Source organism: Lepisma saccharinum, chromosome 2 (assembly GCF_977018435.1).
Source record: "Lepisma saccharinum chromosome 2, izLepSacc3.1, whole genome shotgun sequence".
Classification (NCBI taxonomy): Eukaryota; Metazoa; Arthropoda; class Insecta; order Zygentoma; family Lepismatidae; genus Lepisma; species Lepisma saccharinum.
The window spans coordinates 145,387,729-145,400,688 of NC_139230.1; the positions used below are offsets into that span (position 1 = coordinate 145,387,729).

General features: G+C 38.1%; 1 protein-coding gene across 1 annotated transcript in view; it reads right to left on the reverse strand.

Moving 5' to 3' along the window:
- LOC145984136 (E3 ubiquitin-protein ligase UHRF1-like) overlaps nt 1-12,960 on the reverse strand; it is a 163,840-nt gene that overhangs the window by 16,429 nt on the left and 134,451 nt on the right. The gene's annotated exons all lie outside the window — the stretch shown is intronic.

Consider the following 12,960-nt stretch of genomic DNA (forward strand, 5'->3'; position numbering starts at 1 on the left):
TAGTGGTCGGAGAGCTACACACACACATGCAGGCAGGAAGAAGTGGCATGTAACTGTAATCTGGTACAGTTGCAATGCAGCCGTTTTAGGACAGTTCTAGGTTAAAGATTGCAGCTCTCATACAGTCTCCTACCAACTGCGATGTAGCCTACATTGCACGCTCACAATTTGGCACAGAGCCACCAGCAATCGTGTCAGGTGTGCAGACCGGACGTCGTGAGTGATAGTAAGGTCAGATGATGGTGCAGACAATTCATGGAAGGCCAATCGAATGTGCACAACCCCATACAGCTGAGTAAACACAGGCCCTTTGCATCACTTCAGGTGAAAGATCTTGGACCACTCCCTGTACAGTCTTGGCCTTGAATGTACCGACTTTCATCTCTTTGTTTAACTGAAGAGGTTTCTGGCAGGGCAAGGATTTGACAGCTACACTACGGTAGAGATAGTTCCAGTCTTTGCTGTCAAACACATATAACATGGGCATACAAAATTTAGTGCCATGCTACGACAAATGCCAGAACAACAGTGGTGATTATGCCGAAAATTAGGTTAGGACTCACTGTTACTAATGTAATAAAGTACAACTGATGTTCTTGTTTTATTTATGCCTAATCGCTACGGACCTTGATATTTTGTTATTTTTTTTAAAAATTGGTGTATTTTCTTATTTTTTATTTTTTACTACACGTTGTTATTTTCCCCAAAATTCACATTTTCATTTTAGCGCATTTTCTGGCAAATATCTGAAATTATACCTTCATGGTGTTTTTAAACTACTGTTTCAAAGTAAGTCAAATGGCTTACGCCTCTTCGTGAGAGTTTGATATCTTGAAAGTAATTTCAGGAAAGTTATTTTCCATACCCCTTTTTTAATTTTAAGGTAAGGATTTTAGATAATGGAATTTTCCCCGTATATACTGAAGGGTGCATAATGACCTTAAGTGGCGACGCACCCAAAAAATTAAAATCAATCAATCTCACGTGACAGATACCGATATATTATGACACCAAAAATTGGCATTACCTTTTTTTCACTTGTTAAGTTGAAAAAATCGTGGGAAATACATGATTTAATGTGGCTGTCGGAATCATTCCATGTACGTATAACTCTATAGTTTACTCTTGAGTAAAATGTTGGAAACCTTGCATGTTCTATGTACACAAACATGGCCTACAAAAGACAAGAATGTTGGATTTCAAGGAATTTTTCGTTGTTTTAGGACATTTCTTTAAAAAAAATCGGTAAGAACGCCAACAATTCGCATTTTATGCCAAATTCACATTATTTCGAACGGGCGAAAAATGTGTCCAGACATCATCACTGCACATTCCTAAACATAACTTCGCAGCAATTACCATTTTTCACAGTTTTCGCGTTTGCGAAAAATCAATGTCCTTACTAATTGGAAATTACTTTCTGGCCACCCCTCGTATAAATTAGTAGATGGAAAGTGAAAATTTAGCAGGGCTGGCAGAGAAAAGTCAATTCTTGAAGAAAGTGATTTGCTTTTATGATTGACTGATTCGAGTAAATATGATATTAAAATATTTACGTATCTATTAGTAGTATTTTACTTCATAATATTGGACATTAACCTTACTCAGTGAGAGATTAATGACCATCTCTCATGAGTTTAAACAGACAGGAATTTACAGTGTTGCAGTAAATTTGAGGTTGGGAGCATGCACTTGCCAATTTTTATAACGTTCACTAATGCAGATTTATGTTTCACTTTTTCGTGATAGTATTCAATATATATTCCATTTGGTTGGATTCTTCTTGATATCTAAGAATAGTGCAATGTCATTGTAAACGTATGTTAACTTGTGCAAAACCAGTAATACGTCAGGATGATGAAAGAAAACCTTCGTAAGCACTGCTACATTAAATAAGGTGAAGTGAGCCAGAAGAGTAATAAAATTCCAGCAGCATATTTGCAGTCTAAAGCTCTTCTTGTTTATGCATTCGATTTTTGTTGGATGTTGCAGTCCATGCAATTTCAGTCGCATGTTGTAGTGAGATACTTTGTCGGGTGGCGATATTCGACAAAAATCGTATGTATCAAAGGAACCTATTTGTTTCCATGTTCCTTCAGTTTGCCCAACAAAATGCCTTAGTACGACGTCCGACAACTATCGGACGGCTCCACCCGCTCTTATCCTCTCCATCTGTTGACAAGTCCCCTTACTACTCCCATACGGACAAGAAAAAATGACAATTCAATGCATTTTCCACGTAATATTCAGAGGCTTAACCTTTACTCCCCCGATGATACCATATGGTATCATCAGTGTAAGGTCGTACTCGCCCGATGATACCATATGGTATCATGGTGCTGATTACGAAATGAATGTGCTTTTTGGACCTTCATACACTTATGTTTGGGTGGAAACTCTGACACAGGTCTGGAGCAAGCCTGGGAAATTCATATTGATGACCAACCCCCCCCCCCCCCCCCCCGCCCCTCCGCGACATATCCATGCCACATTTCCGAACAGAGTTTCACATGTTGGCTCATTATTCAACTTGTATGGCACCCAGGAACATGAAATATGTTTCAATCTCTTTGGAAACGTCAATTCTTTGAAGAGAATACTAAGGTTTGCGCCTTCTCCCCAAAATAGCGGCAGAAGAGGGGGCAAACTCGAGATTCTTGTTTTTTTTTTCATGGAAATTTGGTGGTCGCGAACCCAAACCCCCCTTCCACGGTTCGGCATTCTGAATTATACACGGTTGCATGCTATGATGATTTAGCTGCAAAAAAAAAAAAAATCCGAAATAGATTGCTCCTATAGTGCCAGAGTTATAACAATTTTCCTCCAAAAATTCAAATTACATATTTTTCGCAAAAAACAATAATCACATTTTGGCTTATTATTCAACTTGTATGGCACCCAAGAACATGAAACATGTTACGTGCTCTCGAGAATGTCCATTCTTTGAAAAGAATACTAAATTTCGCGCCAAATCCCCAAAATAGCAGAGGAAGTAGGGGCAAACTCCAAATTTTTGTTTTTTCCATTGAAATTCGGGATCGTGCCCCCAGCCCCCCCTTAATCGGTCCGGCGTTCTGAACTGTACACGGTTGCATGCTATGATGTTTTATCTGAAAAACAAAAGTTATCTGAAGTAGATTGCTCCGATAGTGACCGAGTTATAACAATTTTCCTCCAAAAATGCAAGTTACATATTTTTCGTAAAAATAAAAAATTCACATTTTGACTTATTATTCTACTTGTATGGCACCCCAGAATATGAAACATGTTTCATTCTCTTGAGAAATGTCCATTCTTTGAAAAGAATACTAAAGTTCGTGCCTTCTTCCCAAAATAGTGGGAGAAGAGGGGTCAAACTACAGATTTTTGTTTTTCTATTGAAATTTGGGGGTCGCGCCCCCCAAACCCCTTCCTTGGTCCGGTGTTCTGAATTGTACACGGTTGGATGCTATGATATTTTATCTGAAAAAGAAAACTTATCTGAAGAAGATTGCTCCCATAGTGCCCGAGTTATAACAATTTTCCTCCAAAAATGCAAGTTACATATTTTTCGTAAAAATAAAAAATCACATTTTGACTTTTTATTCTACTTGTAAGGCACCCAAGAACGTGAAACATGTTTCATTCTCTTGAGAAATGTCCATTCTTTGAAAAGAATACTAAATTTCGCGCCTTCTCCCCAAAATAGTGGGAGAAGAGGGGGCAAACTTCAGATTTGTTTTTCTTCTATTGAAATTCGGGGGTCGCGCCCCCCAAACCACCTTCCTCGGTCAGGCTTTATGAATTGTACACGGTTGCATGCGCTGATGTTTTAGCTGCAAAACAAAACTTATCCGAAGTAGATTGCTCCCATAGTGCCCGAGTTATAACAATTTTCTGTTCCCGTGCAGAGTTCCATAACGATATCTTTAAATTAAATAAAAAAAAGTCAATGAAGACGAAATTCCCTGACATTTCCCTGACTATTTTTGACACCTCAAATTCCCTGACTTTTCCCGGTTTTCCAGGTTTTCCAGGTCTGTCGCCACCCTGTTGTTGTTTGTTCTATGTACACAAACATGGCCTAGAAGACAAGAATGTTGGATTTCATGGAATTTGTGACTGACCCAATTATGTTTTGTTTAATCTTGTGTTTAATACACACGATGATATATCTATGTTATCAATTTCTGTTTTGTTATATTTTTGAAAACGTTGTTGCATTAATATGATGTATATTAACTATTATCACATTCTTTATAATGTGAAATTACGATGTATAGCTACATTTCTATATACATTTTTGACCATAGCAACGATAAAGAAACAAAACACAGTAGATCAATAAGTGAAAAAATGTATGGACATTTTAAATAGTGACGTCCGAGTTTCATTGAAGTTATCAAAATCCTAATTGGTATTTCGTAAAGTGAATACTAGGATGCTTCGTTGAATTTCAAGTAAAAGGCTTGCTTCAAATTTTTCGTTGTTTTAGGACATTTCTTTTAAGAAAATGCTAAAAACGCCAACAATTCGCATTTTATGCTAAATTCGCATTATTTCGATATTTCGAACGGGCAAAAAATGTGTCCAGACATCACTGCACATTCATAAACATAATTTCGCAGCAATTACTATTTTTCACGGTTTAGGCGTTTGCAAAAAATCAATGTACCTACTATTTGGAAATTACTTTCTGGCCACTCCTCGTATAAATCAGTAGATGAAAAGTGAAAATTTAGCAGAGAAAAGTCAATTCTTGAAGAAAGTGATATGCTTTTATGATTGAATGATTCGAGTAAATATGATATTAAAATATTTACGTATTTATTATTAGTATTTTATTTCATATTGGACATTAACTTCACTCAGTGAGAGATTAATGACCATCTCTCACGAGTTTAAACAGACAGGACACAGAGTGGCATTAATTTCATTGCAATACTAGTGTTGCAGTAAATTTGAGGTTGGGAGCATGCACTTCCCAATTTTTATAACGTTCATAAATGCAGATTTATGTTTCACTTTTTCGTGATAGTATTCAATATATATCCCGTTTGGTTGGTTTCTTCTTGATATCTAAGAATATTGCAATGTCATTGTAAACGTATGTTAACTTGTGCAAAACCAGTAATACGTCAGGATGATGAAAGAAAACCTTCGTAAGCACTGCTACATTCAATAAGGTGAAGTGAGCCAGAAGAGTAATAAAATTCCAGCAGCATATTTGCAGTCTAAAGCTCTTCTTGTTTATGCATGCGATTTTTGTTGGATGTTGCAGTCCATGCAATTCCTGTCGCATGTTGTAGTGAGATACTTTATCGGGTGGCAATATTCGACAAAAATCGTATGTATCAATGGAACATATTTGTTTCCATGTTCCTTCAGTTTGCCCAACAAAATGTCTTACTACCACGTCCGACAACTATCGGACGGCGCCACCCGCTCTTATCCCCTCCATCTGTTGACAAGTCCCCTTACTACTCCCATACGGACAAGAAAAAATGATAATTTAATGCATCTTCCACGTAATATTTAGAGGCTTAACCTTTAATCCCCCGATGATACCATATGGTATCATGGTGCTGATTACGAAATGAATGTGCCTTTTGGACATTCATACTCTTATGTTTGGGTGGAAACAGGTCACAGGACCAAGGTCTGGAGCAAGCCTGGGAAATTCATATCGATGACCAACCTCCCCCCTCTCTGCAACATATCCATGCCACATTTCCGAACAGAGTTTCACATTTTGGCTCATTACACTGTGTAACAAATTTACAACTTTTTTCTCTTTCCGAAATGAATGCAACTGTTTCCAATAGAACTTGTCACGCTCATTACAGTGGTGTAACTGAAATTCCTGTATCAGCCTCCGATTTCAAGAAATAATAGTTGAAAATTTTATTATGTAATGTAGATGCTATGCTATTTGGAGCACTGCAGGACATGTAATGTAACGAAGAATGAAACTAAAAGTAATTCGTTTTTGAAATTACACAGTACAAGAAGCAAAGATTACATGACGACAATGCTATCGATCTGCATAGATACCAGTACAGAAATATATACCCTGCCCGACCCTTGTCCCACATCCCTAGCTGCTCCCTTATCCCACCCTGAGCCAAAGGTACCTACGTAAACGCCTAAATGAAATTAACATCAATTCAAGAACTACAAATATATATTATGAACAAAATATGTATGTATTATGAACAAAATATGTGATGTATTACTCCAATATGTACCAGAAGTAACAATACAGATCAAATTAAGTAATGTACATACATCCAAGGATGGAAAGGATGATACATAAAGTAACATGTATAAAGATGTTCAAGGTAGTCTTATCGGCGCTTCCGTTTGTACTGAGCACCCTCATTTTCTCGTTTCAAGCTCCAACAATAGTCAGCTAACATAGTAATCCCAAACTTTCCCTTGTACCTTTCTTCCAAGACACGAATGGTCTGATGAAATCGTTCACCATGTTCATCTGAAACTGTACCTAAGTTTTCTGGGAAGAAGTCTAAGTGACTGTGTAGATAATGAAGCTTTAGGAACATGTGACAACCCATTGCATGAAAGCTCAGTAGCAGTTCTTCTACAAGTTCGGCATAATGTTCAGATTTTCGGTTTCCAAGGAAATTTTTTACACATTCTTCAGTGCAACCCACGCTCTTTTCTCGTTTTCATGCAGGATTTCGTCGAATGTTGAATGTTTAATGAGTTCTCTAATCTGTGGTCCGACAACGATTCCTTCCTTTAACTTTGCATCTGTGATATGTGGAAATATTGTCTTTAGGTACTGGAAACCACCACCCTCTTTATCTAGTGCCTTCACAAACACCTTCATTAATCCTAATTTTATGTGTAATGGTAGAAAGTACACATTTTTTGGATCAACAAGAGGCGTGTAACTAACACTTTTCTGTCCAGTAACCATCGACTTTCTTGTGGTGCAGTGTTTCACACGATTGTGTTTCTCTTTCTGCAAAAGCAGACCAAGAACCTTAAAATCAGCACAAATGTGCCAAGGATGATCTGCATACTTCATTCTGTCAAGCAAGAGCTTCATATTTTGGTATGATTCTTTCATACCTACAGCATAGGCGACTGGAATAGCAGGGTGACTATTGCCATTGTGTAATAACACAGCTTTAAGACTGAATTTCGAGGAATCAATAAATAAACGCCATTGATTCATGTCATACTCAATGTTTAATGCAGACATAAGTCCACACACATCTGTACAGTACACCAAACCTTCCTGACAGATGAAAAAAATCACTACATCACTTCCACGACAGCGATACATTGTTACTTTCGTGTCTTTCCCAAAAGGTTCCAACCTTGTAGTCTGGAAGCTAATAGTTCAGCCTGTGATTTGGACAATTGCAGATCTCTCACGAGATTCACAGGATCATTTAGTTCTGCTTGGCATATTCCTTTGCGTTCCCCACATACACAGGATCTTCACTTCCTTCACTTTCGGATTCACGTTCAGTATCACAGTCACTCAACGTCCAAGCATTTGGTGGCACAGGAACAGATAACTCATTACAATGTGGAACAGGCCTAATAGCAGAAGGTACACATGGATAGTTAATTGACTTGTTTGTTTTTGCGGTTATTCCACGAATGTTTGTTAAACAAAAATAAGTCTGTGGTGTGGTCTTATGGGTCACATCATACCATTGGCACGGCAAATGGCATTGCCCTGTGTGTTCCGTTCAACCATCCCCGAAGGTTCACAGCACAGGATTTACAACACACGTGCGGAGCCCATTTTTTATCCTGGTTCCCGACTTTGCAGGATAAGTACAATTCATAAGCCTTTTTCACAGCAGGTGTCAGGTGAGTAACATTGGACTTAACAGTCACTCTTCCACATATGTAACAGAAATTGTTTGGGTTATGTACACAACTTCTTGGCATGATTTACAGTAAAGATACATCAAACACATATAATGTCAGAATCGGAGATACTTGTCACATCCGAACAGGAATATCTAACAGTCATACGTAGCAACAAACTGAAAACTTTGTGCTGCAAGTCCAGCTTTCAGTACCTTCTGAGCAGTACATTAACACTGTGAACTCATATAAGAGTTCTCGGAACAGACAAACATCCAGAACAACAATGAATAACACACAAACACACTCTCAATAATGTACCACCGGCTTCTGATACGGATTTTCACACAGTGTTGCAACTCCACAAGGGGAAGTGTTGCCACCTTGAAAGAGGGAAATTTCGTATTTTAAAAATCCCTTTTTTCCCATTTGCGGGAAAATGGAGGCTGATACAAACAAATGCAGTAGTGCTCCTACATCAGGGTACCAAGGGGTATTATGGTCACTACATACCATCCAGGAAAGAAAACCTTTGTTACACAGTGTATTCAACTTGTATGGCACCCAGGAACATGAAACATGTTTCAATCTCTTTGAAAACGTCCATTATTTGAATAGAAGTTTACGGTTTGCGCCTTCTCCCCAAAATAGCGGGAGAAGAGGAGGTAAACTCCAGATTATTATGTTTTTTTCATTGAAATTCAGTGGTCGCGCCCCCAAACCCGCCTTCCTCAGTTCGGTGTTCTGAATTGTACACGGTTGCATGCTATGATGTTTTAGCTGCAAAACAAAACTTATCCGAAGTAGATTGCTCCCATAGTGCCCGAGTTATAACAATTTTCCTCCAAAAATGCAAATTACCTATTTTTCATAATAAAAAAAAATATATCACATTTTGGCTTATTATTCAACTTGTATGGCACCCAAGAACATGAAACATGTTTCATTCTCTTGAGAAATGTCCATTCTTTGAAATGAATACTAAAGTTTGCGCCTCCTCCCCAAAATAACGGGAGAAGAGGGGGCAAACTCCATAATTTTGTTTTTTTTTCATTGAAATTCGGGGGTCGTGCCCCCCAAGCCCCCCCTTCCTCGGTCCAGTGTTCTAAATTGTTCACCGTTACATGTGCTGATATTTTAGCTGCAAAGCAAAAGTTATCCGAAGTAGATTGCTCCCATAGTGCCCGAGTTATAACAATTTTCGTCAATAGTGTGTTCAAAGTCAATGAAGACTAAATTCCCTGACATTTCCCTGACTTTTTTTGACACCTCAAATTCCCTGACTTTTCCCGGTTTTCCAGGTCTGTCGCCACCCTGATTGAGGAATTTTTTAGATGATGAAGCACATATTTATGGGTGAAATGAGTGCTAATGGAACCTAACCTAACAAGCCTAACCTAACCTCGTAGGCATACCTCGACCCCGTGAATGGATAGTGGGGCTATCGTGAGCAGAAAGTGTAAAAAGAAAGAGGTACTTACCCGAAGAGATGCCGAGTGCCGCACCACGATCGCGCACCGCGAACGCAAAGAGGCAATCACCATGCAGATAAGGCCGTAAAGTAGAGTCTAGCCTGAATTTTCGCTTAAAAACCTTTTGTGAATAGTTTGTGCGGCATTTATCGGTTCATAAGTTTGGAAACACTGCACATCAGCTGACGATACTGCATATCAGCTGACGTGAGTCAAAATTTGCCCGCCGAATTAGCAACGACCAATAAATGATTATAATGTTTAAAATAACTCTTTTTCATGGAAAAAAAAAAGTGATCTCCAGCTTGAAAAATGTTCCGCTATGCATATGAGGTAAGTAGCAATGATTATTATTTGAAAATAAAAGAGTTTAATGTGTCTCCGGCTTATACTACTGTTACCCACCTCTTTGCAAAGAAACAGAGATGGTTGGCAAGGCTCGACTACTATTCACTGGATTTTCACGGTAACTCTCTCATGAGTGGTAGTTCATTCTAGGAGTGATTGTGGCTAAATAAATCATTGAGCGGATTGCAGAAGAAAAAAAAGAGAACAAAAATCCAGATCAAAGGCATGTTTGGGGGGGGGGGGGTGGTAGGGTGGAGATGATAACATCTGATGGCCGGTAACACTTTTGAAAAAGTCACGCCAAGATACCCTATTCTTGAGTTGTTTTCCTCAATTTATGAGCAGAGACAGATTTTTTATCCTACTGCGCTGTTTACATTTCTGCAGAAATCCTCGTTCTGATGAGCCTGAACCTGATGATCGTTTATACAAAATAAGATCAGTGTTAGACCATTTTAACAATAAGATGCACTCAGTATACTCTCCAGGAAAGGAGCTCAGCTTAGACGAAGCAATGCTTCCATGGCATGGTAGGCTTTTCTTTAAGCAGTACATAAAAGGTAAAGGACATAAATATGGTATTAAAATATATGTACTAACAGAACCTGATGGCCTTGTACTAAAGACTTTTGTATACAGTGGTGCATATGATGAACTAGGTGGAAAGGGTCACTCCAGTAAAGTAGTCCTGCATCTCATGGAGGAAAAATTATACAATGGACATTCCCTCTACATGGACAACTTCTACAACAGCCATGAACTATCCCAGGTTCCCCTGGAGAAGAAAACGTATTCCACAGGTACCCTTACAGCTAACAGAAAAAAACAAGCCACAGACAGTCACAGGAGCGAAACTCAAAAAGGGGGGAAAGCACAGGGAAATACTCTGATGGAGGCATCATGATCAGCAAGTGGCGCGATAAAAGAGAAGTGCTTTATATATCTACAGAATTTCCAAATGAATTAGTTGAGATCATAAATAAAAGAAATGAAAAACACATGAAACCGATTGTACAGTACAATTGCTACAATTGTCTACATGTCTGGAGTAGACAGGCCAGACCAAATGATGGCTTACTACCCAAGTGATCGCAAGACAATAAGGTGGTATAAAAAACTGTTTGTCCACTACGTACAGCTTATGGTTCTAAATGCTTCCCACCTCCACAACAATTACACTGTAAACAAAATAATGAACCTATATGATTTCAGATTGGTTATAATTAGACACTTGCTGTCATCCAAATCAGCCAGACTGGAAGTTCTTCCAACTCCTTCAAGAAAATCAGATCATGTACCAACAAAGTGTCAGCAAGGACCAAAGGGAAGAACACTGCAGAAGAAATGGCGGGAATGCAAGAAAAATGGAAAGAGAAACTACACTATTTACAACTGTGTAATCTGCCCTGGTACTCCTGGACTGTGTTTGCATTCATGTCTTTTATAATTATCACAAACAAGTAAAGTAATGATTTGAAAATAATGTCTGTATGTCATGTAAAGAATATGTAGAAGTTTTGATGTACCAATATTTTGTTTGCTGTATGTACAAGTAATAAGTATGTAAAATTTTTATCTCTAAAAACGAAAGCAATTATTTGTATAACATTGTATAACATATTAAATCATAATTTTTAACAACTCCATCAGAATTCATGATTGGGAAAAGAGAGACGCGGTAGTATATAAATACGGAGAAACTAGTACTCACTTTTATCCGCGAAGCTGTTTTTTCTTCTTTTTCGATTAATTTAATGGTGGCAGTGGCCACTGAAATTAATCGAAAAAGAAGAAAAAACAGCTTCGCGGATAAAAGTGAGTACTAGTTTCTCCGTATTTATTCCATCAGAATGTTGTGAATGTAGATAAAAACAAAAGTATCAGTGGGTGCCTTTCGGCATTTCAGCACACAGCAAGGAAAATTGATGCTGTGTGCTAATGGCACTGAAAGGCGTCCACAGCCATATTTGTTCATGATGACTTCCATAACCAAAAAAAAATGTGTTTTATGTTGTCTAGTAACTATAAGGAACCATAAAAGTACATAATGTGGAAAACAAAAAATTCATCACCTGGGGTGAGTATTCAAATTTTGATCAGCAGTGAACGAACGTGTTAACCAACGGCACATAAATTATATTATTTTAAACTATTTATTTCAAAATGAAGAGTCATTATTCTGGAATCTACAGACACATTCATTCATTCGGTAAGAATTTTACAAGAATCACGAGTCATGATATTCTTTTGAATATCCATGTGGTTGTTAACTTAAAAAAACTTTAAAATTTTTATTCAGAAGTAGTGTAAAAGTAGCAAAGTAGCGAGTAGCAAACAGGAGTAGCATAGCAAGATACTTTTTGGTAAATGTAGCTGTGAGTAGCTGTAGCTAAGCTACTTTTAAAATGTAGCATTCTGATCACTGACTCTATCCCTGAAATATGTGGAGCAAGGTTGCACACAGCAGCAGACAGGGGGGGGATCGAGTGAGCAGAGCAAAGCAGTACATGCTGCTGCAAAGGCTTGTAACTGCAGTTGCTCCCCCTCCACACAGTTCCGTTCCCTGTTACGTGTTCACTGGTAGAGCAGTCTCACATCACTACTTGCACAGAGACTTGTGTTCGTTCACTTGCTCCAGAGATACCCAAGACAGACTATAAAGATTTATATAGAGCTTGTTGGGATAAAGCGTTCACTGCACATGGAGAAATGGGCCAGTCCTAGTGATATGTGCATAGTATCATATACTCCAATGCAAAAAGTTTCATATATATAAATATATAATCCTAAAGTGAAATCACCTGGATGTCAGGTGACATGTCATGTTCCACTTGTCATTTCAGTGTGAAAACTCCATAAAATCCCCTTGCCCATGAAACAGCAGTCAAAATCAAATAAGGGCAAACACAGCTCCACAGAAGATATGGGTCCTTGTGTACTATATAGAAGAGAGGCAAAGGTGAGACTTGAGTGCCTTCTGAGATAATCATTTCCTTGTACAACAATAAACAAAATAGAGAATTCATGCCCTGGTTGGGGCTCAAACCCATAATCTTTAGCAGAAAAAAATGTAAGGCAATATCTCAACATACATCCATAATATTTTTAATAACACTTTGAAACAATAATTGCCAATAATATGAAATTCCTATACTTGTGCAATTTCCTAATTCCAATGAGAACCTGCAATGATAGATCAAATTTGCAGAATTAAGTTGTCCAGGGTGAGGAAATTTTACAAGAACTGTACATAGAGAAAAGACAAAAACTTAAAATAGAAGGGAAAAAGGTTAAAATCTGACTTCAG